At 38.4% G+C, this 26,411-nt stretch overlaps 1 pseudogene; it reads right to left on the minus strand.

Annotated features, from left to right (window-relative positions):
- Positions 1–8,150: 8,150 nt before the first annotated feature.
- Positions 8,151–26,411, minus strand: part of LOC149138318 (cell differentiation protein rcd1 pseudogene) — an 81,750-nt pseudogene continuing 63,489 nt past the window's right edge.

Genomic DNA, 26,411 nt, shown 5'->3' on the forward strand with positions numbered 1-26,411 from the left:
ATTAAACACTACCATTCATGTTTTTCCCGACAAAACCCTTTTAACCCATAAAACACCTTTATTCTAAGTTTTTCTCCCCCCGCTTTATCTTAATTAACTCCGCAAATTTACTTTTTCCCGATATAAATCCTTTTAACCCACCACCCTTGGTGCGGTTAATAAACCTCCACTATCTTTTAACCCCGATCCCACTGTATTAGACCCGCTTATTATATTTTCAGCTCATACTTTATTCATTAAATTAATTACAAATCAATTGTCATTAATCCCTGAGCCCCACTAATCTCCGCCCAAATTACCTTCGTGCATCTCGACCACACGACAGCCCTCCGATCATCCGCTTCAAAATCCAATGACCCACATCCATATCGCATGCTCCTGATGTCCGATAGTTAAAAGCTCAATATCACACGAGATTCGTGGTTTTGCTCGGGCCCCTTTTGGTTACGTGGCAACTTTATATGAACTCATGTTCTCTCATGGAAAAATCGCCCGACTGCCAAAAGTGGCGATGAACCTTAATACCGCCTCCCCACATAGACCAATACCATCCATTGTTCATTTATCGATTTCCATGCCAAATTTTAAACGTTACCCGTTAAAACGTCGAAGACCCTCGTTTTCACTCTTTTTGCTCATTTTTTCAATAAAAGTTGCCTAACCCTTCTTGCGCCACCCTGAGCCTCTGCAACCCAATTTTACCTCTGATTACCTCCCAAACACACTCCGAAATCTGTCCATAGACCTCTCAACTCAAATAAAGCCATTTATCACCTCCTTGTCTACTTATTTTTTATTAATGTTTTTTTTTTTATTTTGCAGGTGATTAAAAGACCAAGAGACTAGATAAACAGTTCTGATACTAGTTCCAAAACCTATTTACTCTAAGATTCTTAGGAAATCTATTCAATGGCTTCATTTAGCAGAAGTTTTGTTTAAACCAAAGACAGAGCAGAAAGAAACAATTTACATAGTAAATGTTAAAACAGAGGAGGAAGATAAAGAAATACAGTTAAAAGACAAACAAATGAAATATACAGAAAGATAATCAATATCCAACTACCAAATGTTGAGACATGGAAAAAAACTGGATGATTTACTGTTGAAATATACAGTAAAAATTTGAAATGTATAGTAAAAGTAAAAAGCACAGTAAAGGATATTGAGAGGTCAACAAAGTCAAAGTGTATCCAACGAAAGTGTATCAGATGAAAGGTCATCAATAAATATGACATCCAACGTGAAAATAGGAAAGCGTTCAGCTTTTGGAGGAATAGTCAACCAGCTTCAACAATTTTTAGTTTTTTCAACAATAGTCACCAACAGTGCAACATCAAAATAGTACCAGATCAACTAGCAGTCTTTATTTTGATTTCATAATAATCTATTTTTGTAAAAACAGTTTAGGATATTTTCTTAGTTCTTCTGTTGTATAAATAAATCTCTTCATGAGTTATTAAGGGTTTCACCCTTGATGAAGCATTTCTAAACATTTGATGTACTTGACTAATCTGGATCATTAATACAAAGAAAAGGATTCTGAATTCTATTTTACATAGTTTGTGTTTCCTGTAAGTTTTTCTTCATATTCTTATGTCTTACAAAGATAACTAGGTAGGAATAATTGGGTTTGAATCTATTCCTATAAGCTTTTGAAGTGATAATTTATAAAGAGAATGAATTAATGGACTGTTTGTTTAATTAATTCCCTCTGAATCAATAAATCATCAACGCCTTTTGTAAGCTTAAGCATATTCTCTTAAACCTTCTGAACGTAGTTTAAAGGTTTTCATACTTATGATTATTTAATTTTCAATTTGAAAATTGTGATAATTATATTATTTCTTTGTTTCTCCTCACCACCATACAAGCTATATCACTGTGTGCAATTTTATAGCAGCCCTCTGCTTTGATATTAATATTATTCACAAGGTTAGGCATTACAGTGTTACATCTATTTCATTCATTGGTTCTCCAAATTAAAACAAAACCCCCAAAACAATTATCTTAGATGCTCTGGCATGATAGCTGACCATTATCATCTCAGAGATACAACAACTTCCACATTAGGACAACTCATATGATGGATATTATTATTATATTGGATTCCTCTTTTCGAGAGGTACAATTTTGATATAAAGATCGTCTCATTCTGAGAAGCAGAAATGGAATTTTGAATTTATTCTTTCTCATGGACATTGTCAAGGTCGACCTTAGTCAAATGTAGGCTCATGAAACCCAATGGATGCGTCTCCTCACCCTCAATGAAGTGAATAAATAGAAGTGACCCTTCTCTCATTTGGACATCATCTCAACCCATCACATCATCTTCTCTCTCCTCTCTTGATTGGTTCGTACACCTTGGAGGCGCTCTAATTCGTATGTGTGGAAGAGGATGAAATTCTAAAATGGTTTTGGAGGCCAGAAATTTCAGAGATTAGGGCATGTGTTGACTAGCGTTGACTTCGGTTTTGTGGGTATAATTTTGATTTCTGTAGGTCGCATTATTTGGCATGAATTTCAAGGTGTTTGGGGACTGTTTGATTGAGTTGAATGTTGTGTTGACTTTCTAGTTTGACCACAAAATTACAATAGACTTTAATTAGGTTGACCAAGATGGCTTTGGGTTGATTTTGAATCCCTTTGCAGGCCACATTCTTCTGTTGTTGACCGAGTTTCTTGGAGGACATTTTGGGGAAACTTTGACCAACACTGACTTTTTGGTTAGGGTTGCATTGACTACTGATTGACTGCTGATTTGGCATAACTGTTTTGGGCATGTAATTCAGATATTTGTACTCTCTCTCTGGTTAACTATTGAAGAATAATAAGAGGATTTGATCAAATGGTTTCCCCAAATTGGGATTTGTCCCTGGCATCTGCCACATCTTGTGTCCTCTTGTCTTGACTTGTCTTCTACATATGTTTTTATGTTCTATATGCATTTACTGTCAATGTGTATAAGTTAATGTGATTGCAACTGAAGATAATTGGAAATTGTCATTGGGTTGATAAAGAACATTGAATTAAATTGTGCTAAAGCATAGAACATACCATTTTTTATCTAAAATTAACATGGTATCAGAGCTCGGGTGAAGACAAAGCCCAAGAAAGAGTGAAGAAATGCAATCACTAAGGGAATTTGTTGGACAAGGAATTGGAACTAGTCCCAATTATGACTACATCTTTCTTCAAATTTGAGGATAAGCTTAAGAACAAATTGACTATCATGCATAGAAGATGACTCTATATTTGAAATTGGAAGAAAATGATGCCATGGACTATGTCAAAGGAAGAATAGCAAAGGCCCCTTCAAATCCATCCGTTGTTGCACAAGCTAAGTACAAGAAAGGTGAGGTTAAAGCTAAGAATATTATTATTGATTCTATTCATAAGCCTTTGGTTTCCTATATTTATGATTTGGAAACATCTAAGGAGATGTATGACAAGATGGTTGGGATGTTCAAAGTAAATAATGCAAACCAGGTTCTCTTTCTCAAGAACAAGTTGAAAGACACCAAGATGGATAGAGGAGAATCCATCCAATCCTACTTCATGAGGATTACTGAAATCAAGAATGATCTCCTATGTATTGGAGAAGTTATTAGTGACAAGGAGCTTACTCTTATTGCACTTGGATGCCTTACAAGAGATTGGGATGTGTTTAACACTACCATCCTCAATAATGACATGATTCTAGTATTTGATGAACTATTGGCCAAGTGCACTCAAGAATAAATAAGGATGATGGAAAGAGATAAGCCCTCAAATGGAAACAATCCTACTGCCTTCTCCGCTCATTCTAAGAGAAGGAACAATTTTTGTCCAAGGAATCAAGGGCAAGGGTTCAAGCTAGGATTCAAAGAAGGAAGAAAAGGAAGATGTGTCAATTGTAACAGGTTTGGCCACTTCACTAGAGAGTGTCCTCACAGGAAGGATACTCCAATATATGATGAAAACAATAACAAAAAATTCAAAGGCAATGACAATCAAAGGAACAACAGGTTCAACAATAAAGGAAAGAGGAATTCTCTCATTTCTCGAAATGGAAATGGTCTTCCTCCCAAGAAGTCGAGAAACTCTAGGTATGAAGAAGTTAATATTGTAAAGCAAAAGGAATTTTATCTTATTTCTTCCCTCTCCACCACCTCTCCTCTGAATACATTGGACCATTGGTTAATTTATAGTGGTGCGTCAAGTAACTTCATTGGGTACGAATAAGCTCTCTCAGACTTGGTTGAAAAGAAGATGAATATGGAAATTATACTTGGGGATAATGCCACTTATCCCATGAAAGGAATTGGGATTGTTACTCTTCACTTAAATCAAGGTCAAACCCTCCACTTACAAAAAGTGATATATGTAACTGATCTAAAAAAGAACTTGGTTTCTATTTATGTGATGGAAGACAAAGGATTCAAGGTGACATTTATTGATGGGAAGGTTCATGTTTTGCAAAGGAACCTAAGAGAAGCATTCACTCTTGGTTTCAGGGTTTAAGGTCTTTATCAGATTGGAGGAAGTTCATTGAGAGCAATTACTTGTGATACTTCTCTTCAATTTGAATTAAGGCACCATAGATTTGCTCACCTTCATTGCAAAGCCTTAGCTAATGCAAGGGAGATGGTCATAGGTATGCCCAAATTAAACATAAATCATGAAGGTGTTTGTCAGGGATGTGAAGCTAGAAAACATACAAAGGGACCATTCCCCTCAAGTGAGACTTAAACCACCGATATTCTTCAATTGGTCCATTCTGATCTATTAGGAATGTTTCCCATGACATCTTTAAGTGGATATTTGTACTATGCTATTTTTGTGGATGACTTCTCTCACAAAACATGGATCTATTTCTTAAATAAGAAGGATGAAGTATTCAAATGGTTCCACTCCTTTAAATCCTTTGTCAAGAATCAAACATGGAATAAGATCAAAATATTGAGGAATGATAATGGGACTGAATATGAGTCAAATGAATAGAAAGACTATTGTAGAGAAGTTGACATTAAGAGGGAGACCACTACCGCATATACTCATGAACAAAATGGTGTTGCCAAAAGGAAGAATCATACTATCATAGAAGGAACCCATGCTATGATTCATGAACAAGGTCTTCTGAAGTTCTTATGGGGAGAAGCTACCAACACCGTTGTGTATGTCCAAAACCAATGCCCACATCAAGGTTTGGACTTCAATAAACTTGAAGAAGTTTTCAACGGTAAGAAACCTGATGTTTATCATTTTAGAATTTTTGGTTGTCCCATATATTTTCATGTGCCGAAAGAGGAAAGAAATAAACTAGATGTATCTAAGAATAAATGAATGTTTGTGGGCTAGAATGAAACTTTGAAGGCATATAGAATCTATGTGTTTGGTCAAAGGGAAGTGGAATCATGATGCCACTTTCGATGAAGATTCTTCTCGTAGAAATATCTAAGATCTTCCTATTCTAAGGAAGGACAACAATGATGTTGATGTAGATAAGCATGATGAACCTCCATTTGATGAATCTATGGATGATGTTGAAGTTCTGATGGATCTCATTGATCCACCTCCTAGTGAGCCCTCTACTTCAATGAAAAGGCCTTTGTGGCTCAAATATACTCTTGAAGATTTAGAGAAAGATCTTCTAGATTAATCACATCGTAAGGAAGGATTGGGTCGACGTTTCAAACCAACTAATGTGGTTCATCCTCAGGACAAGGTGAGAAAGCAATCGATCTGAGAGAATAAATAGCATGGATGCATCATTGTCCAGTGTTAGCCGTTTAAAATTAGTCATTGGTGAAATAAAATCAATTGGTTAATTTTTAGCTGTTATGTAATAAATAATTATTTATTATCGAGAAAGTCACAACTTATTAATTAAATAATAATATAATCTAATAGAATGATATTAAAGGCAAGGGTTGACCTAGCCAATGGGACTTAGGAGGAAAACTAGCTGTTGAATAGTAATATTATGTAGGAAACTAGCTGTTATGATTAATTTATATAATAATAATATTAGGTAAAAACTCGTGTGATGAATAAGATGTTAAGTGATAAATATATTCAAGATAAAATTATAATATTAATAGTGAAAAACCATCAGTTATAATAAAAATAATTAATGTCGAAGGTAATGAAACTAGGTAGAAACTAGTTGTTATGTAAGGAATTAGATGTAGGGTAATAAATAGGGATGATGGCTAGAAATTAAGTAGGAGCTGGATTCCAGCTCTCGCCCCTGAGCTCTTCCACCCTCTCCTTCCCCTTTTCTTTCTTTGTTTCTGGTGTTCTCTCTCCTCCTGCTATTGGTTTTTCCTTCTTTGCTTTCCTCCCTTCAATTATGAAGTTGTCCTCTTGCTTTTAGCCCTCTTTGTGGTTTTGATAAAGTTTAGTTCTTATAGTTCAGGTTATGAAATATATCTAGATCTAATATAGGTTTTAATCTTTTTAAATAGTTAGTTTGGGTCATACATTTTGGACGCCTAATCCTCTATGGGTTGGTGTAGAATGTGAACAACCATGAGAATCCAAGAGACCTTGGGATGTGGAACCCAACAGTCACACGAATGTAATATAAATGCATATCAATGTCAAATAATAGATACAATCTCACGCTTATCTTTCCTATTTTGTCTCTGTCATATGTGTGTTTAACATGGTATCAGAGTGGGCGATATCCTGCCCTGCTCATAGTTGAGCCACTTGTTTTATGGCCTTCCTATGCAGGTCAGTTCTGCCATCAATTCTATATTTCATAAATGTTTTCCTAGCTAAATTCTAGCTGCAATCTCTGTGGGGTAGATTCATATTGATTTTGTGGCCATTTCTGTCCTGCCATTCTAAATTTGCTCAGTCGTTTCACTCAGCCATTTCTCTGTAATAATTTGCTCAAAAAAAAAAAAAACGCCATTCTGGTCAGCTTGTCAGCACTGACACAACATTTTTGTACCTTCATTCTTGTCAAGTGTTATGTTGAGTTTTCCTTCTCTCTGGTGTGTAAGGGATTGAATTTTTCTACCTTCAAAATAGGAGAAGAAATTGTGCATTGGCTTTGGAAGGCTCATTGGGTCTAGGCACTACTCCTGTTCCTTTAACACTCCCTTCTCTGCAGCTCCCTATCTCCCTAACACTTTGTTGTGTTCTCACTCGTTGGAACTGTTACCTCTGACACCAAAACCCTAACGCTACCCAACATTGGTATCTCTACATACGCTCATTTTTCATGTCAAGCATTACTCCAGTCTCTCCACCTTTTGTTTGATTCCCAAACCTTGCACCCGCTTAATCCAAAATTAAAAAAAAATAGTAGATGCAGGAGTAGAAACATGACCAGAGACATGGACTCCACCATTTGAGTTTGCATTTGAGTTATTGTCTATGTTTGTGATCGGAGAAGAGGTGAAATCATGAATGTCGATTGAAAGACTCAGAATACGGTTGAGGCAGGAGGAAAGCTCAAAAGGGAATTTGCACTGTGCTTGTCAAATTCAGTCGAGCTCTCTCCGGTTTGCTATTTGCAGGTTTAATGACCCAAATTGCATGTCTATTAACAAAATTTGATATTCATTGCCAGTGTAGGAGCTTCGACACACTAGCTAGTGATAAATCCCAGAGCTCATCAACAATTACAATGACATTGGAATATTCATTGACGACGTTGATACAGTCGACACCCCAAACTAAGAATGTGTCTCCCAGCACTGATAACTAGCAATTGAAGGTGTTTCTGGCCAATATATAGAACGTCTCAACTATTTTTGGCTCTAGTTCACCTTGCAACAATTCACATGCCACAACCATTGGATTTTCTGTGTTGGTCCATCTATGACCAAATCTACTCGAAGATTTTGCTTTAAAATGCTCACAAGGTCGGCAATGTGGAGTTTCAGTTAGTTTGCGCTGTTGTAATTTGTTGCTGCATTGGTTCTATTTTGTGTGTCATGGACATGAGAGGCCAAGTGGTGCATGTGCTAAGCAAGACGACTATAATATTTGTTTGTGCATTTATTTCATATGGTTTGGATGTGCAAAGACACCATCGGACTGAGCCTAAGGTGAACACCTTTTTGTGCGCACATCTCTACGTCAGCTAGTAAGGCCAAAGGACCCGTAAAGACTTTATGAGCAGCATGATTTGTCTAGTCTTGCTACAACTTCCACTAGACTTCACATGCCCTTTGATTTTCAGAAAGCCTAAGATAGCAATGAATTATGTGTTTAAGAAATCACATGGACGGTTGTTCTGCAAGTGATGAAACCATGGTTGCCAATACCTGACCTACTGCAAAAAAAAAAACGCGCTCTGTTGTTGCACAAATATATGCTAACCCAACATCATCCAAGAGTATTTTTTGGACGATAAAATTTTCCACTGTCTTTGACAGTAAACTTCCCATCTCCATTGTTCACAAGCAAAGTGGAATTATTTCCATAGAAAGTAGAAAATTGACGGCATTCGTGTCATCCACCTTCACAAGTGCGGCAATCACTCCAAGGCTGGTAAGTCGTAGGTATTCAAATGGTCGTGTCTTGTTGACAGTGTTTAGAAAGGATATAGATATAAAGATATATGAGCGTTGAGGAAAAGGCTTCTAGTATCAGGATGTGATGCCAAGCACTGAAGAAGAGCTAATGCATTGCAAACATGATTTGAAGCACGATGAGAAATTATCCATGAAATTTATAGAGTTATCCCTCACCAGAATGCCAATGCCTCCAGTCACCAGAACGCCATTACTGAACCTTTTGAGTCTGCGTAGAATGCAATGTTGAAGCTATTATTATTTGTGCACTGATATTTTACTCACCCAATGTGAATTTTTTGTGTTGTTTGAGAGGAAATATCCAACTATTAAATAACTTGGAGTTGCGTAGGGTATTGGTGCATTAGCATCAACATTTGAATGTTGAGCATTGAGCATTGAATAAGGCAATCTCTTTGGCATTGTATTGTTCAAAATTGAATGGGGGCAGTTGAAATTCCACGACCTGGAACTACTGTATGTTGCTTTGAATACGTTGAAGGCTTGCATATTTCATATGTTCAATCATATTCAATTGTGATTTTGAACTGATTATATATCTTTACGACTTGGCTTATTTATATATGGCTTGAGATCAAGAATCTGTATTTATGAAATTCACCTTATTTTTTCAATGAAAATGGCCAGAATCAATGAAGTATTAGAGTTCCTCAAAACTATGATATTGTCTACTACTCATGATACATTAAAAGTCAGCAAAGTTTCTCTCACAGACGTTCAAGTCTATCTACAAAATGCACAAGAGAAAATTGAATTTTTGTAGCTTGAATCTCAGCTACAGCGAGCAGAATTACAACAATGGAGTCATCATTTTGAACCTGTTTCTGTTCAGAACAATGAAATAGACTCCCATAAGTAGCAAGTCAATAATGTTACAAATTCATATCTAGTGCCCAATGAAGCAGCAAGGTCACATGCAGATGTAGAAATTCAGTCTGCATTCCCCAAGCCCATCATCAGACCTTGGGAAGAGCTTGTCCAAAACAAGCACAGAACTAGTCTTGGATATGACAAGGACGTGTCCTTTCATATTCCAGACTACTCAAAGCCCATCTAGTTTCAGAGTGTTAGATTCCTTCATGACAGTTCACCTTCAACTGTTCCAAATTTTGCCCCTCCTCCACAGCAACAGCAACAACAACAGATTGTGAAATGCCAACATTATGACCAAGTTGGCCATCTGAAATATCACTGTTTTGATCTTCATCCATGTAAGCACTATCATAAAACTAGTCATTCTTCAAACAGATGCTTCAGAAACAAACCTCCTGTAAGAACAAAGATTCATCTTGGATGGATCGCTTATTGGCAATTGGCATCAACAGCCAAGAAGATATTTCAGTCATATGTCCGAACTTGTTCTAGAGTATTGAATAGTCTTGCAGTTGATTTTTCTCCATCATCTCACCTTGTATCTAACGGGGGGGAAATGATGGTCATCTACAGGCTTCAAAGCCACATCAAACGAGCCTGATCCACAACCTGCCATACCAGATTCAGAGTTGTAGCCAGAGACAAAGATGCCCCTGAGCATGCCTTCAGTTAGTGATACCTCTTCAAAGAATTGGGGACACCTCCTCTAGCAGAAGATTTTAGCTTCTTGCCAGTTTTGGAAGAGTTCCAGGAATTGCATTAAGCATTCCAAAGTTGTTGGTCATCCTTAAACCATCACAGGTTGAGACCTCCCTTTTCAAGTTGAGGTTCTCCCTTTTATGCGAGGTGAGACTGTTAGATACCTATACCAATAGGTTTCATATTTCATGATTGGCAAAGAAAGTTCCAAATATGCTCTGCTTTGGTGATGCAAAGATCCCATATTTTCAAGAGAAGGCAATATGTACATAGCTTGATGTTGACTGAATTTTGGATGGATGGTCCAACAGCCTAATCTGGATCATGCCATGTTTCAATTTTCCGTTGTAGAATAGAGAAAGAAGTCTGTCCAAACTGTTCAATCTTGGCAGAACAGTAGTTAGCTAGAGAATTAAGGTTCCCAACTGCTTAATCTAGGACCTTGGAAGCAATAAGGGTAGTTCTAGATAGAAAATCAAAAGAAAAAGCCAAAAGAAATGAAAAGGCACATGAGGGTCTGCAAGTCTAAGTGCACCCTCCATGAAGAAACAAAAAATGCTAGGCAAGTTAATGGGTAGGTAGAGGGGGTTGCAGAAATGTCATTCCTTTCAATTGAATTTTGCTGATCTAACATAAAGGAAACATCAATGGATAGAGAAGGTCCTCTTCTCCATAATTTTGCAGCAATACAAAGGAGCATGTCTAACTTCCTGATTCCCCCCCCCACATTCATTGCTAACATCCCATCATTACCTATGTTCATAAAGGAAGTCAAAGTCTTTAGTTGGTTCTTATTTCTTTAAAAGCCACATTTCTTGTGTAAATTCTTTTCATTTTGATCTACTTCCTAAACTAAGTTGATTTCATATAAAACTTAGTGTTTTCCCTCCTCATCCACCTCTTCCACTCATATTAACCCCTAACTTCTTACTATGTAACTCCCTATACCCCCTATTCCCCCTATTACTATGTAAATTATGCAAAAAACCCAAAATACCTATGTATCCCCTTCCCCGAGCATTATAGATCTATGATTGGTTTCAAATGTTTTGAGCGCTAAACATTAGAGCGCGACCCACAGAGCGCCGATAAATTAATCCTGGGATTAATCCAAGATCTGCTTGGATTAATAGCCTAAACTTGGTTTTGTAAATAAACCTGTGCATCACCCATTTTACCCGTAACACAGTTGAAAACCCACTTTTCTAATGTTTTGCCAGGCGCGTATTTTACCGAATAATATTATTATATGCCTGCCCGTTTCCATATCGCCCTGACAGCTTATTGACCCGTCGACCGTCGGATCTGGACTTTCCCATCCGACGGCCCTTATCCATATCGGGTCGGCACCGATGACCGTAAGTTACCTCCCGAGAAACTGTCAGAGGGTGACGACAGGCCTCTGCCACGCATCACCCCCATATTCTCTCAGGCCGCCCTCTGACAAAACCACGACCGTATCCAAAGCGGTCCGAGAAAAACCATTTACCGCTTGTGGTTTACCGCCTGCCCACATCACCACTACGTCACGCCCACGTCAGTTCAACTCGGTGCCCTGTCAGCACCCCCGCCCGCCAGCGCTCCGACATGTCCGCCACCTATGCAATCCCCGTGGACCACTCACAGGCCGCCACGTCACTCGATGACGTCATGCTGACGTCACCTGACCCTGACCCCACCTGATGACGTCATGCTGACGTCATCCAAAAAAGGCGCCAATGACCCAAAAGTCCATATTTTCGCCGAAAATTGCATTTTTCTCACTTTTTGCAAAAACAACTATTACTCCCCCTGCATGCGAATTACGACCAATCCGTCGCCAACCTGCAGAAATCGCTACAAAGACCGTGGGCGCATCCAATTCCACCTGCATTTGTAACCATTGCTGGCAAATTCACAAGGTATTTATCCAAATCGTTCCCTCCGCGCCTGGTTTTGTCCATAATTGTCCAAAGCTAGCTTAAAAGAGTGAGAAAACACTGTATTTACCAGACAGTCCCGGGTACCAGTGTCTATTTTCAATTGTTGGGTTGAAACTCCTCTGCAGAACCTGCATTTAGCCAAATTTACCTAAATTCACAGTTAGTTCGCGCATTCGTGAACTTAAAAACCCAAGCTCCACTAATTCACCATGGAGAGAGTTTACCAGTCCTGGCATTTTCTCTATCAATTCTCTGTGTTGTATTTCAATTGCTTCACTACCATTTACCCTCTGCTCCTCTGCAATTCGCCTCTCTGTTCCGGAAATACCCCTCTGTGTTGCTCTGTCCAGTAACACTAGTTCAAGTACAAATCAGTCCTAATTAGCCATGGAAACACCAATAGCATTAAATATCCCACCTCTGAATGCCCCACACAGAGAGTTGGAGTGGAAGGCCCTGGGTGATAAATATTATCAGATGATAGAGACATTCTCAATGAATTCCAAATTTAACATCCATGTGTTGAATGAGTTAAAGGCCCAACACCTCAGTGGAGCTGACATTTTAGGGATTTGGGACTCCAATTTGCCCATTTTTAACCTTCCTCAAGTCAATGCCCTTCCAGACTTGATTCATAGATGCTGTGAATGCTTTGATCCATGTTAAAGAGCTATTCTCAGTCCCACAGGCTCAGTCTTGTTCCATATTACCCCTGAGGCCATAAATGAGATGCTGCACTTTCACACTGCAAGACCATTGACTCCTCTCTCCATGTTGGACTTATTAAAGAAGGGGGGCAACCTCTCCAGTGCCCAGGTCATCAAAATTAATCAGTTATTTATTCAGCCAAGCTCTGAAACTATGAGAACACCTCCTATTGGAAATCCATATCTCAATGACTTGGGGAAAATGCTTGTGGACTTGATCAGTTATGTCCTGGGATACAGGGGACTTGAGGATGTTGATGACACCATTATGGCCATGCTGTCCATATTTTCTCCTGGAAAGCCTCCTGCTGTGCACTATGACTATGCTGAATACATTGCCAATAAGATTCATGGGCAACTGATGAATCTAGAGAGGGAGAAGGTGTTTAGATACACCTCATACATCTATCATTTGTTCTTATTTTATCAACCTGATGGTTTCCCTATTCCTCTCAAGAAACTTGATGCCCAGGGGAATCCAAGGTCTGTAGTATTTTGGACTTCAGTTTTTCATCACACCTCCTGGTCACCATACACATACTGTGAATTCATAGACCTTTTTGTCCATCCAGCTATGACCTTGTTATATGGTGTCCCTCCTCCGAGATTGACCGATGAAATGCAAAGAATTCTCCATCTCTCGAAGGCCTACAGCATTGGTGATTGGTACTTTTACCAACACCATACAGTAATCAGAATATATGGCTGTGAGTTGGACCCTTATAGGCTGCCAAGATATGTCCCTATGAGACTATTTGCCTTGGAGTATTTCAGGCAGTTTGGAAATGCAGACCAAATCCATTTCCATAGTAAAAACAAGAAAGTGCAACTAAAAGTCAGGAACCAGCTAGGCCCTTTTCTTTACAACATAAGGGAGGATGGATGGAAGGAAGCAAATGGCATGCTAGAGGCCCTCCGATTGGAAACCAGTTTTCGCTGGGTACCTTATGACCCTAATCATTTCATTTCTCTCAGGAGGGTAAAACATAAATTGGGTGGCTATGCTCACATTAGATTGCCTCATATTGAGAAATATGCCAATCTGCTAAGTTGGAAAGAGGGCACCCTAGAAGAAGCAATTACTAGAGAGAAAATGATTCAAAGAGAGGCAAAGAATATTGAAAAAGAGGCTGACTTGGAAACTTGTGGACAGGTTTCCTCTTCATATCAAAGGAAACTTGGAGCAGCTGCCTCATCCTCTACAGCACATCAGCAAGAAGCCAAAGCTACTTATCAGGCTTCCAGCAAAGGTAAAGAAAAACAGATGGAGCAAGAACAGCCACCTCATGAAGAAGTACAGCAACAAGAAGAACAACAAAAACAGGAGCAGCCAGTGCAGCAAGAACAAACAGCTGAAGCCCCTGTATCCACTAAGCAACAGGCTCAAGAAACTGTGCCTCCTAGGCAGGAAATGACAGTGGAGGCCTCGGTACTCCAAACTCCACAAAATGAGGACAGAAACCGAAAGAGGGATAGAGAGCAGGAGACTCCCCTCACCATATCCACAAATCAAGGGGAGAAAAGGCATAGAATGAATCCCCTCTCAGAAGAAGAAATGCCTATTGGACAATCTTTGGGCATGGGCCCACCAAGTATGGAGGCATCTGCAAGTTCCTTTCAGCAGGAACAAGAAAGAACAGTTGGAGGAGAAGTCAGCTCCTCAAGCCAGCAAAGGAGAGCTGAAACAGGCATCAAACAACAGTTTATTGATATCAAAAAGAGGAATGAGCCACTTAGGATACAGCTGTACAATCACTTGTTGAAAATGGCTCCTACAAACCAGCAGAGGTTGATGTCTGCATACGATGTGCAAGAGGGCAAAATGACCATGAGTCATTTCATGCCAACCATGCTGCAACCACAGTCAGCTGCAGACTACATAAAGACCAACCTTGAGGTCCTTGCAAAAGACATCCACCCTATGGATCAGATTGAATTGCACAAACAAACGGGTGAGATGGTATATGCCACTCTAGCAGACAAAACTTTGGTTAATTATAGGTTGGAAAATAGCCTAAACAACACAGCTGCCCAACTTGAGTTGGAGAAAGCCTCCTCTCAGGCAAAAGACAACAGGATAAGATCCTTGGAGGATATCATCATAGAGCTTGGGCATGACCCAAAGGATACCAAAGCTATAAAGGAGCTGCTAAAGATAAGAGATGCAGACATGGCAGCATTGAGAAAAATGGTTAAGATCCCAGCAACTCTTCACCCACAAACAGAAGAGGTTGCCCAGCTGAGGCATGACCAAGATGCAGCAAGCATGCTGATATCATTATACAAATAACTGATCCAAACAGAAGGAAAATTGGGAGAGACAGAGGCTGCACTGCAGGCAGCCCTACAACAGAAGGAAGTAGGCCAAACATCTCAGCCTCCTCCACAAATAATCAACCTTGAGGAACCCCCTCAAACTAGTGCTCCTCCTACAGAACAGACAGCTCAAACAGCGCCATCTACATCAGCACCAGCACCAACAACAGAGCAGGCTCCAAGCCTTGATATGCAAAAGCTGAAGAATGAAATCCAGGCCTTAGAAGCCCAAATGGTAGAGCTAAATGAAGCCAGAGAGAATTTAGCTAAGCTGAATGAAAAATATGACAAATCCAAGCAAAATGTAGCAGAAAAAGGAAGGGAAATAAAGGCCCTTAAGGAGAAGATAAAAGAGCTGGAGAAAGAGCTCACCCTTGACAAAGTGGTGGCTGAGCTCAAGACAGTTTTATGGGCCAACATTGGCCAATCAATCACAGATCAATGGCAGTATATAGAGACCATTCATGAGCAAATGGAGCTCATAGGCAAAGCACACAGGGAAGTCCAGAGAGCAAGGGCATCTCTAGGCAATATGCCTGAGATAGCCAATAGAATGATTAACGTGCTCAATAACCGTACAGGTCCTCAGCTGGCAGCAATAGGAATCCCTAACAGAACTGAAACTATCCTGCTGATAAAGAGGGTCCTTACATTGAGAAGCCTGGTACAAACACTGGAAAGAAGAAGCCAGGACATGCAGACAGAAGTAAACAAATTCATGGATAAGTTTGCAGCATTACAAAGCAGAGGTCTTCCTGGCTTACTGAACAGCGCAGGGAGGCTACTTTCACATGAGAACTATGCAAAAAGGGTCAATACATTTGCCACCAATCAGATCACTGTAAGACCAAGCACCTCAGAAGAAACAGGGCCAGCATCTGGGCAAAGTCTCTATAACAGAGTAGAGAACTTATTTTTTATTATGAATGAGATCAAACATTTGTTTGAAGTGCCTCCAAACTTCTACAAATATACAGAGGCAGATGAAACTTTAGATGCAATTTTGAGACATCAATTGCCCACACAGGAATGGTGGACCAAAATGATACAGTTGATACTGTAAACAAGAGTCTTTCATCAAGTTTTTTCATCAAAAAACATAAGTCATCATGTTCAAAAAAGTTGATGCATGCAGTATGTCTGCAGAAGAAAGGACTGAGCCAACTCAGCAAACCAATTCGGCCACCAAAGCAACACTGACAGCTACAGGTGACAGGGCCGAGAAAGCTACAGCATGACAAAGCCATAAAGACACATCATTCAGCATTAATACAAAACGCTCAGCCGACTCAGTGGCCTCCAAAGGTCAAAAAGACTTCTAACAGAATTAAAGAGCATTCATTTTGTATTTAGAGCAGCAATAACTTCCTTATCTGCTGTTTTGTAAAGTTGTTGAGCGTATTTATTTATCAAGTGACTCAGCGGTTCAGATATTTTGTATAACCGATTGTATATATTCCCCCTCGCATAAGCTTGCAGGGGTTGTTGATTTTCTCTTCTAGAGATCTTATGCTGTAAATTTTCAGAGTATTAATACAAAAGCTGATGGAATTTCCAAAGTTCTGTGTTATCTGAGGCGTTGTGGTGTGTTTGCTGAATGCTACAGGATTCCTGCGTATTTCATGGCTCAATAAGTTCCTTTAAACTCTTCGTTATGTTTTTTATTATTTCTTCATGACCCATTCATGTTCTATGTTTCACAGTTTGATAGCAAAGAAAAAGAATAGTTTCAGGATTTATTCATGGAATACCCTGAGCTCAATCTATGCTGTTATGAATGTTTTCCTCAGTTATAGTTATGATAGTGTAATTCTTAATTGCTGCACCTTCACACTATAATCTTCACAGTGATCATTGTTCAGGAATTCAAGCCTGCTCCTGTGCAATATATCTCTTTCTCACATCCCCAGCTTAGTGGAAAATTCTTAATTGCCTTCCACTGGTTAAACATACTTCACCATCACAATTTCAAATTTGTTTCATGAAATATTTAAATGGCCCTGCAGTTTCAGCAATCCCAATCAACCTTTCAAACAACCTGTAGCCACGGACTCCATTGCCCAATGGACTAAAACTGTCTGAAGATTTCCACCTTAGGTACTGAAAGACATCATTCAACCAAAACCTTAAACAAAAACTGAACTCATAACTAGCCTAAAATCTTCACAAAACAGAGATAAATCTTAAAGAGAGAGCCCTCTCTGATTATAGGTAGGCTAGAACCTATAATCCAAAGTTTGGTTAGTGGTTACCCCGGCCGTATTCCCTTGGGAGTCAAAGGGAACAACTTGGGTGTTAATAGAGACCTCCCTTTATTGGTTGAAGGTTTCCCTCTTCAAAACATGAAGAGCACTTCCTCTAGCAGAAGACCTGAGCTTCATGCCAGAATTGGAAGAGTTCTAGGAACTGCACTAAGCATTCCAGTGTTGGTGGTGGTCATCCTTAAACCACCGCCCTTTATACCAACATTTTAGAGAGCACATTCATCCTAGTGCTGCCATGCATTTTTGCACATTTTGTATTACAGCTCTCTTCTTGGACTCATACATAACCCTTCCAATTAAGGGGGGGAGTGTTTGACACCTAATCCTCTATGGGTTGGTGTACAATGTGAATAGCCATAAGAGTCCAAGAGACCTTGGGATGTGGAACCCAACAGTCACACGAATGTACTATAAATGTATATCATTGTCAAATAATAAATACAATCTCATGCTTATCTTTCCTATTTTGTCTCCGCCATATATGTGTTTAACAATAATATTATAAAAAATTAATTATTACCCATTTGGATTAATAAATCAATAACCCATTTATATCCTAACCACTAGTCTCTAACTATTAATATTATAAATTATGCTTGAATATTATTATCTGAAATGAATATGAATATTATAAAATATCCTTGTATATTATTTGAATTGTTATATGAATTAATTGTAATATTATCACCACTTATTTATTACCCTACATCTAATTCCTTACATAACAACTAGTTTCTACCTAGTTTTATTACCTTAGACATTAATTATTTTTATTATAACCAATGGTTTTTCACTATTAATATTATAATTTAATCTTGAATATATTTATCACTTAACATCTTATTCATCACATGAGCTTTTACCTAATATTATTATTATATAAATTAATCATAACGGCTAGTTTCCTACATAATATTACTATTCAATGGCTATTTTTCCTCCTAAGTCCCATTGGCTAGGTCAACCCTTGCCTTTAATATCATTCTATTATATTATATTATTATTTAATTAATAAGTTGTGACATTCTCGATAATAAATAATTATTTATTACATAACAGCTAAAAATTAACGAATTGATTTTATTTCACCAACGGCTAATTTTAAACGGCTAACACTGGACAATGATGCATCCATGCTATTTATTCTCTCAGATTGATTTCTTTCTCACCTTGTCCTAAGGATGAACCACATTAGTTGGTTCGAAACATTGACCCAATCCTTCCTTACGATGTGATTAATCCGGAAGACCTTTCTCTAAATTGATGGATCATAAAAGTCTTAGATCTAACACTCTTGAAGATGCTGAGAAACATATTGCATCGAGGGGGACATTTCGTGAAAGAGAGAAGCCAAATAGGTACCAAGGGTACTTATCTACCATGAGTACCATTATACAATCTGAGCCTTATACATTCGAAGATGTCATGAAACAACAAGTTTGGAAGGATGCGATGAACAAGGAATATGAGTCAATCATGAAGAATGATGTCTGGGATGTGGTTCCTAGAACCAAGGGCAAGTCAGTGGTCACTTCAAAATGGCTCTACAAGATCAAACATGGAGCTAATGGGAGTGTTGAGAAATTCAAGGCCAGATTTGTAGCTCAAGGCTTCTCTCAAAAGGAAGGAGTAGACTATGATGAGATATTTGCACTGGTTTCCCGATATACCACCATTCGTTTGATCATTGTCCTTGTTGCCTCGCAAGGATGGAGCCTACACCAAAGGGATGTCAAAATTTCCTTCTTGCATGCTTCGCTTAAGGAGGAAAGCTATGTGGAACAACCCGACGGGTTCGAGGTTCAAGATCGCGAGACACATGTATGCAGGTTGAAGAAAGCCTTCTGTGGGTTGAAGCAAGCCCCTAGGGCTTGGTATGAGATGATCGATAGCTATCTTATGAAGTTGGTATTTGCAAGGAGAGATGTTGACCCGATGTTATGCAACCCGCTCACAAAAATATAGAAAATATAGATCAACGACTTCAAAATCAGCCTCTTCGATGGGGAAACCTCCTTTACATTACACAAATGAACAGTTCTTGAATGATACAAATGACAAGACATCCTTTCTATATATAGGAGTCTAAGGGGTCCCAATACAATGAGAGCCTACATAACAATAATATTGTAGGGGCACAACAATAACAATAGTGGGCTTCTATGAAGCATTATAATAACAACATGGGGACTATATGGGCACTATAATACAATAAGGGGGTTACACTAATAACAATAAGGGGTTACACTAGTAGTATAGGGACCTAACATGCCCTTCTCCTTCAAAAAGTTTTGTCCTCAACATTTAAGTAGTTCTGGATGTTTCTGTATAAAATTCTCATCCTCCCATGTGGAATCTTCAGCGGGTAAGTTCTTCCACTTGATGAGATACTCTAAAATTGATCGATTTCGTAGCTGTCGATTTCTTGTTTTTGTGACTGCTTCTGGTTCTAATATGATTTTTCCTTACTCGTCAAGTTTTGGAAATATTGTTTGAACTGGGATTTTCTCACCTATAACCTTCTTTAAGCATGAAAAATGGAAAACTGGGTGCACTTAGGAAGATGCAAGAAGCTCCAATTTGTATGCCATAACACCAATCTTTTGTAACACCTTGTACGGACCATAATACTTTGGTGATAATTATTATCCTTCTTAGCTTGCTTGAGGGACATTTATTTGTATGTTTGTAGTTGTATAAATACCCATTCACCTACATCAAAACTTATTTCTCTACAATGTTGATCTATTTGTTGTTTCATTCTATTATGCGCCAAAGTGAGGTTATCCTTTAAGAGTTTGAGAACTTGTTGTTCATGCTCGATGTGATCTTCCACTACTTGAACCTTATAATTTTATTTTAAATATGATGTGATGGACAATGGATGATATCCATAAAGTTCCATAAATGGGGTAATTTTTTCTACAATATGGAAGGAAGTGTTATACCACCATTTAGCCAGAGGCAACCACTTGACCCATTGTGTTTTTTTATTAGATACAAAGAAACGAAGATATCCTTCCAAACATTTATTCACTATCGCAATTTTCCCATCAGATTGAGGATGATAAGATGAGCTATGAGCTAATTGAATACCCAAATATCCCACCTCTTGTACTCCAAAGAAACATTTGGAGCTTTTTTCATATAATTATTTCTCCTCCAATATTTCGAGCACCATATCAACATGTTGAACATGATCCTTCCAAGACTTGCTGTAGATTAGTATAACATAAAAAAATATTAACACAAAATATCTAAGGAAGGGTTTGAAAATGGAATTCAACAAACCTTGAAATGTAGAAGGTGCATTGGTAATGCCAAAAGGCATGAACAAAAATTCATAATGACCCTCATGAGTTCTAAATGTTATTTTTGGAATGTCTTCAGTCTTCATTCTGATTTGATGATATCCTAAATAAAGATCCAACATGGTAAAGTAAATTGTTCCATGTAATTCATCCAATAATTCATCAATGACAGGAATGGGAAATGTATCCTTAATAGTAAGCTTGTTGAGCTCTGTATAATCCGGACACATGCACCATGATCCATCCTTCTTGTTTACCAATACCACTGGAGAAGAGAAAGAACTTTGACTGGGTTGAATTATACCAACCTCTAGCATTTCTATAACCATACATTCAATTTCACTCTTTTGTGCATATGGATATCTATAAGGCCTAATGTTTGGGGGAACACTTCCTAGAGTAAAATGAATAGCATGATCATGATCACAAATAGGTGGGATGCCTTTGGGAGTCTTCAATACCTTGGAATTATTGTCCAAAACGTTTTGGAGATCTGGAGAAATAGATGATTTCGATGTGGGAACCTCTAGTGAACATAATTGTGAAATTACACCCTGTTGTTCTTTCTTTAGAATCTTTGTCATGCTGTTAGAGCATATTATCTTTCCCAGTCACCCTGCGATACCCCTTAATTCAACTTCCTTTCCTTCCCAAAAAAAATTCAAGAAAAGTTCTTGAAAATTAAAAGCTATCGTACCCAAAGATTATAGCCATTGGACTCCTAGTACAACATCTTCACCACCCATTAGAATGGAAAGCATTGGACTATTCAAGACATATTCTCCCATGGATAGCATGATATTGTGGCACTTTCCAGAGAAATTTATGGTTCCTCCATTTGCAACCATTACTTGACACTCTGGTGCTGGACATAGGAAGAAATTCAATTCCTTAGCTATCTTACAATGAATAAAATTATGGGTACTACCCAAATCAATCAACACTATTACCTTTTTCTTCTTGATATTCCCTTCTATCTTGAGAGTTTGAGTGTTAATTCTTGTCAATTCATTACAAGATATGGCCAGATTCATTTCTTCTTTCTTTGGGAATTGTTCCTAACGTATATCCTCTTCTTTTGATGTTTCTTGTTCCTTTTCTTGCTTCTATTCCCCATCTATGTAAATTAATTTCTTCTCAGCACACTTATGAACTTTAGTTTATTTTCTATCACAATTGTAACAAAGCCCTTTTTCTCTTTTTTCTTCCAATTGTTGTGGTGTCAACCTTGTAGATGGTGAAAGGCTAGGAGCAAAAAGACTTCCATATTTATAGTTATGAGTGGTAGGTTTCCTTGTTGCCATAATTTTGCTTTAATTTTTTCTTGCCAACGTGTACACCTTCTCCAATGAATTAGGTTCCCAAAGGAAAACCTCATGTTGGATGTTATCATTTAAATTCCCTATGAATACTTCAATCATATGCTTCTATGAAATATCATTTACCCTTATATTCAATTTTTGGAAGTCCCCAATGTGCTCTGCCATTGAACCCTTTTGTTTTAGATTTATCAATTGGCTAAAGAAGGTGTTTCTATTTGTATCCACATAATGTGCTATCATTTCCTCCATGAAAATTGACCAGGTGACAAATTGTTTACGAGAACAAATCCCTCTATACCATTAAAAAAATTTGGTTCTAAATATAAAGATGCAATATGTACCTTTTGTGGCGGTTGCACATCATGTAGATCAAAATATTGCTCCATCTATAGTATCCAAGTTACGGATCCTTGCCATCAAATTTCCTCATATCTATATTTGGAATATGGTGGGTCTTCAATCCAACATTAGAGTCTATGAAATCATGATTAAAATTTCTTTTGTTCTCATCATGAGTTTCCTCTACTACCTTTTCGACATTAGGAAACCTTTCTTGTAGTGACTTTGTCCCACCTTCCTTCAAACCTTACATGTCTTTCTTCAAATATTCCACGTTTCCATGATTTTTTTCTTTTGTACCATTTATCTTATTGATCATATCTTCGATCACATTCTTCAAATCGTCCCACCAATGTTTCTTACTAGGTGTTTCTATTTTCTTGATTCTAGTCATTGTTTTTCTTGCTTTTAGGATCTCGATCTTGAATTTGTTGTATCTTTGAAATTTCGGATCTTCAAGGTCTGAAATTTTGACCTGTAGTATCCCTCTACATCCTCTTGCCAATTCCATTAGTCTGATTGAAATTGGATTCTCCAAGAAAGAGTTATGCCCAATCTCCCAAGATGACCTGATTATATACTTTTTTAGTAGAGAGAACTTGTACGAAGTTCCACGTGTCACTGTTTCTACCTTCGGACCTGAAAATGATAAACAAAAAATTACAATCTGTCCTTTTTCTATAACTTACGAAATTTCAATCTGATGCTCAGAGCGAAAGTTATGACGATTTTCCCAAGGTCACCTATTTGGGCTATAATTCGGTAACCTGTAAAAAACCTTAAATGTCTTGGACCATATCTCCGAAATTATAGCAAAACAAGATCTGAAATTTGGGTCCAAGCATCGTCAAGGTTTCATCTCATATGTGTTTTAATTTTAGAGTCTGGACCTTCATATAAAAAATGTTATAGCGAAAATGACGATGACCTATTTGTGATGGAATTCTAGAGCTTGCAAAAACCCTAACTTCCTGAGATCATTTCTCTGAAAATATAGCAATAGAAGATCTGAAATTTGGACCAGAGTTTCACAACAATTTCGACTCAAATGGTTTTTTTTTTCACTTTTGAAACTTTGTAGAGAAAATGTTATAGTGAAAATTCCCTATTTGGAGAAACAAAACCCTAGAATCCTAAGCTCTGATACCAAATGTTATGCAACTAGCTCACAAAAAGATAGAAAAGATAGATCAACGACTTCAAAATAAACCTCTTCAAGGGGGAAACCTCATTTACATTACACAAATGAACAATTCTTGGATGATACAAATGACAATACCTCCTTTCTATATATAGGAGTCTAAGGGGTCCCAATACAATCAGAGCATAAATAAAAATAATATTGTAGGGGCACAACAATAACAATAGTGGGATTCTATGGGGCATAATAATAACAACATGGGGACTATATGGGCATAATAATACAATAAGGGGGTTGCACTAATAACAATAAGGGGTTACACTAGTAGTATAGGGACCTAACACCTAAACCTATACTTCAAGGTTGAAAAGGAAAGACCTCTCATTCTGGTCCTTTAGGTGGATGATCTCTTTCTGACGAGTAATGACCCTCCCATTCATCAATGCAAGAGGAATTTGGCTTCCGAGTTTGAAATGAAGGATATAGGGCTGATGCATTACTTCCTAGGGTTGGAGATATGGAAAAATATAGGTGATATTTTCCTCTCTCAAGGAAGATAGATTGTGAATCTACTTGAGAGATGTGGGATGGTGGACTACAAGTCCGTGACTACTCCGATGGAACTCAACTTTAAGAAGTTATGTGGAATTGTTTTTGGGCTTGGATTGGCGAACCCTTCCGAGTATCATCAACTTGTGGGGGCCTTGATGTTTTTGTTCAACTCCCATCCTGACATATGCTTCACTATTAACACGTTGAGTCAATATGTGGTCAAGCCTCATCACATTCATTGGATTGCTTCCAACAATATCTTGAGATATCTCCAAGGCACAATCCACTATGGACTGAGATACACTGCCAGGAATTTGAGGCTACATGGATATAAAGATGTTGATTGGGCCAGTAGTGTGGTGGATCGTAAGAGCACATATGGGTGTTGCTTCTCTTTGGGGTCTGCTTTAATATCTTGGATGAGCAGGAAGTAGAAATCGGTTTATTTAAGCACCGCCTAGACCGAATACATTGCTGCAAGTATGGCCTGTTTTGAAGTTATTTCATTGAGGAATCTCTTCAGTGAGCTATTTAAGCACATGTTGGATACCACCGTGATCTTATACGACAACCAGAGTGGGATTCGCCTTTCAGATAATCCTGTGTTCCACGACTCCTCCAACAACATTGATATCAAGTACCACTTTATTCGGGATATGGTACAACAAGGAGCAATAAGGCTCCAACACATCAGGATAGATGAGCAGGTCATAGGTATTCCCACGAAGCCTTTGGGGAAGGTCAAATTCTTAACCTTGTGAGAGAGACTTGGAGTCATGTAACGACCCTCCTATGAGGGTTCCGTATGAGTTGGACACAGAGCTCTAGGAGATCCTGGGGGCGTGGGGTACTTCTTGGAGCTATGAGCGACCATCGAGTGAGTGGTTCACCTTCCCCTAGTGGTGCGTTGGATACAAGGTGAGTGGTTCACCTTCCCCTATGATACCCCATTATGGATGACATCTATGTAGGGTGAGTGGTTCACCTTCCCCTACCCAGACACATGCATGTAAGGTGAGTGGTTCACCTTCCCCTACAATTGGCATATGCATAGGATGAGTGGTTCACCTTATCCTATGGCATATGAGTAGGATGAGTAGTTCACCTTCTCCTGTTGATGCCCTAGCACACATCCTACCCATAGAGTCTTGGACTCATGGGAAGTACCTCTCATTTGGCCAATGAGTTGGGAAAAGACGGTTAGGGACCATAACACTACCGATGGACACATCATGTATTATCGTCCTCCCTATGAGTAGGATGCTTGGTGTTGTACAACTTGATCTGGGATCAAGGATTGAATTTTGTCAGTGGAGAGTGGTATGATCTTATGACTCAGTCTCAATCACTTCTTCTTCATTATTACTTCATGTTTCAGTAGAGAAGAGAAGACAAGAGTAGGGAAGTGATGACATGGATGGTATAGTATGACAGGTTGGTATGATGATGGATTTATAGGTTGAATTCTCCCTAGTTGAGAGGGAGTGTTAAAATTGGAAACTAGGGTCGAATTCCACCTTAGGAAAACTCATATTACGGAGATGATTATTGCATTGGATTCCCCTCTTAGAGAGGAAAATTTTTTATATAAATATCATCTCATTCTAACAAGTAGAAATGGAATTTTGAATTTATCCTTTCTCATGGACAAAATGTGAAGGTCGGCCTCAGTCAAATGTAGGCTCATGAAGCCCAATGGATGTGTCTCTTCATCCTCAACAAAGTGTATAAATATAAGTGACCCTTCTCTCATTTGGACATCATCTCAACTCATCACATCATCTTCTCTCTCCTCTCTTGATTGGTTCGTACACCGTGGAGACTCTCTACTTTGCAGGTGTGGAAGAGGAAGAAATTATGGACTAGTTTTGGAGGCCAAAAATTTCAGAGATTAGGGCATGCATTGACCAACATTGACTTGGAGTATTTGACTAGCACTGAATTTCGTTTTTTGGGAAGAATTTTGATTTCTATAGGTCACATTATTTGGCACAATTTTCGAGGTGTTTGGGGACTACTTGACTCAGTTGATTGTTGTGTTGACTTTCTGGTTTGACCGCAGAATTACAAAAAAATTTGACTAGGTTTACCAAGCTAGTTTTGGGTTGACATTGATGCCCTTGGCAGGCCACATTATTTTGCTATTGACCGAGCTGCTTGGAGGACGTTTTGGGGCAGATTTTACCACCGTTGAATTTCTGGTTAGGGATGTATTGACTGCTGATTAACTATTGATTTGGAAGAAATATTTTGGGCATGTAATTTTGATATTTGTATTCTCCCTCTCTCGCTACTGAACTACTAAAGAATAATAAGAATATTTGATCTAAGGGTTTCCCCACATTTGGGTTTGTCCCTGGCATCTACCACATCTTGTGTCCTCTTGTCTTGACTTGCCTTCTACATATATTTTATGTTCTATCTGCATTTA

Source organism: Pinus tabuliformis, chromosome X (genome assembly GCF_031772625.1).
Source record: "Pinus tabuliformis cultivar Carrire ecotype Pingquan chromosome X, CPIR1, whole genome shotgun sequence".
Classification (NCBI taxonomy): domain Eukaryota; kingdom Viridiplantae; phylum Streptophyta; class Pinopsida; order Pinales; family Pinaceae; genus Pinus; species Pinus tabuliformis.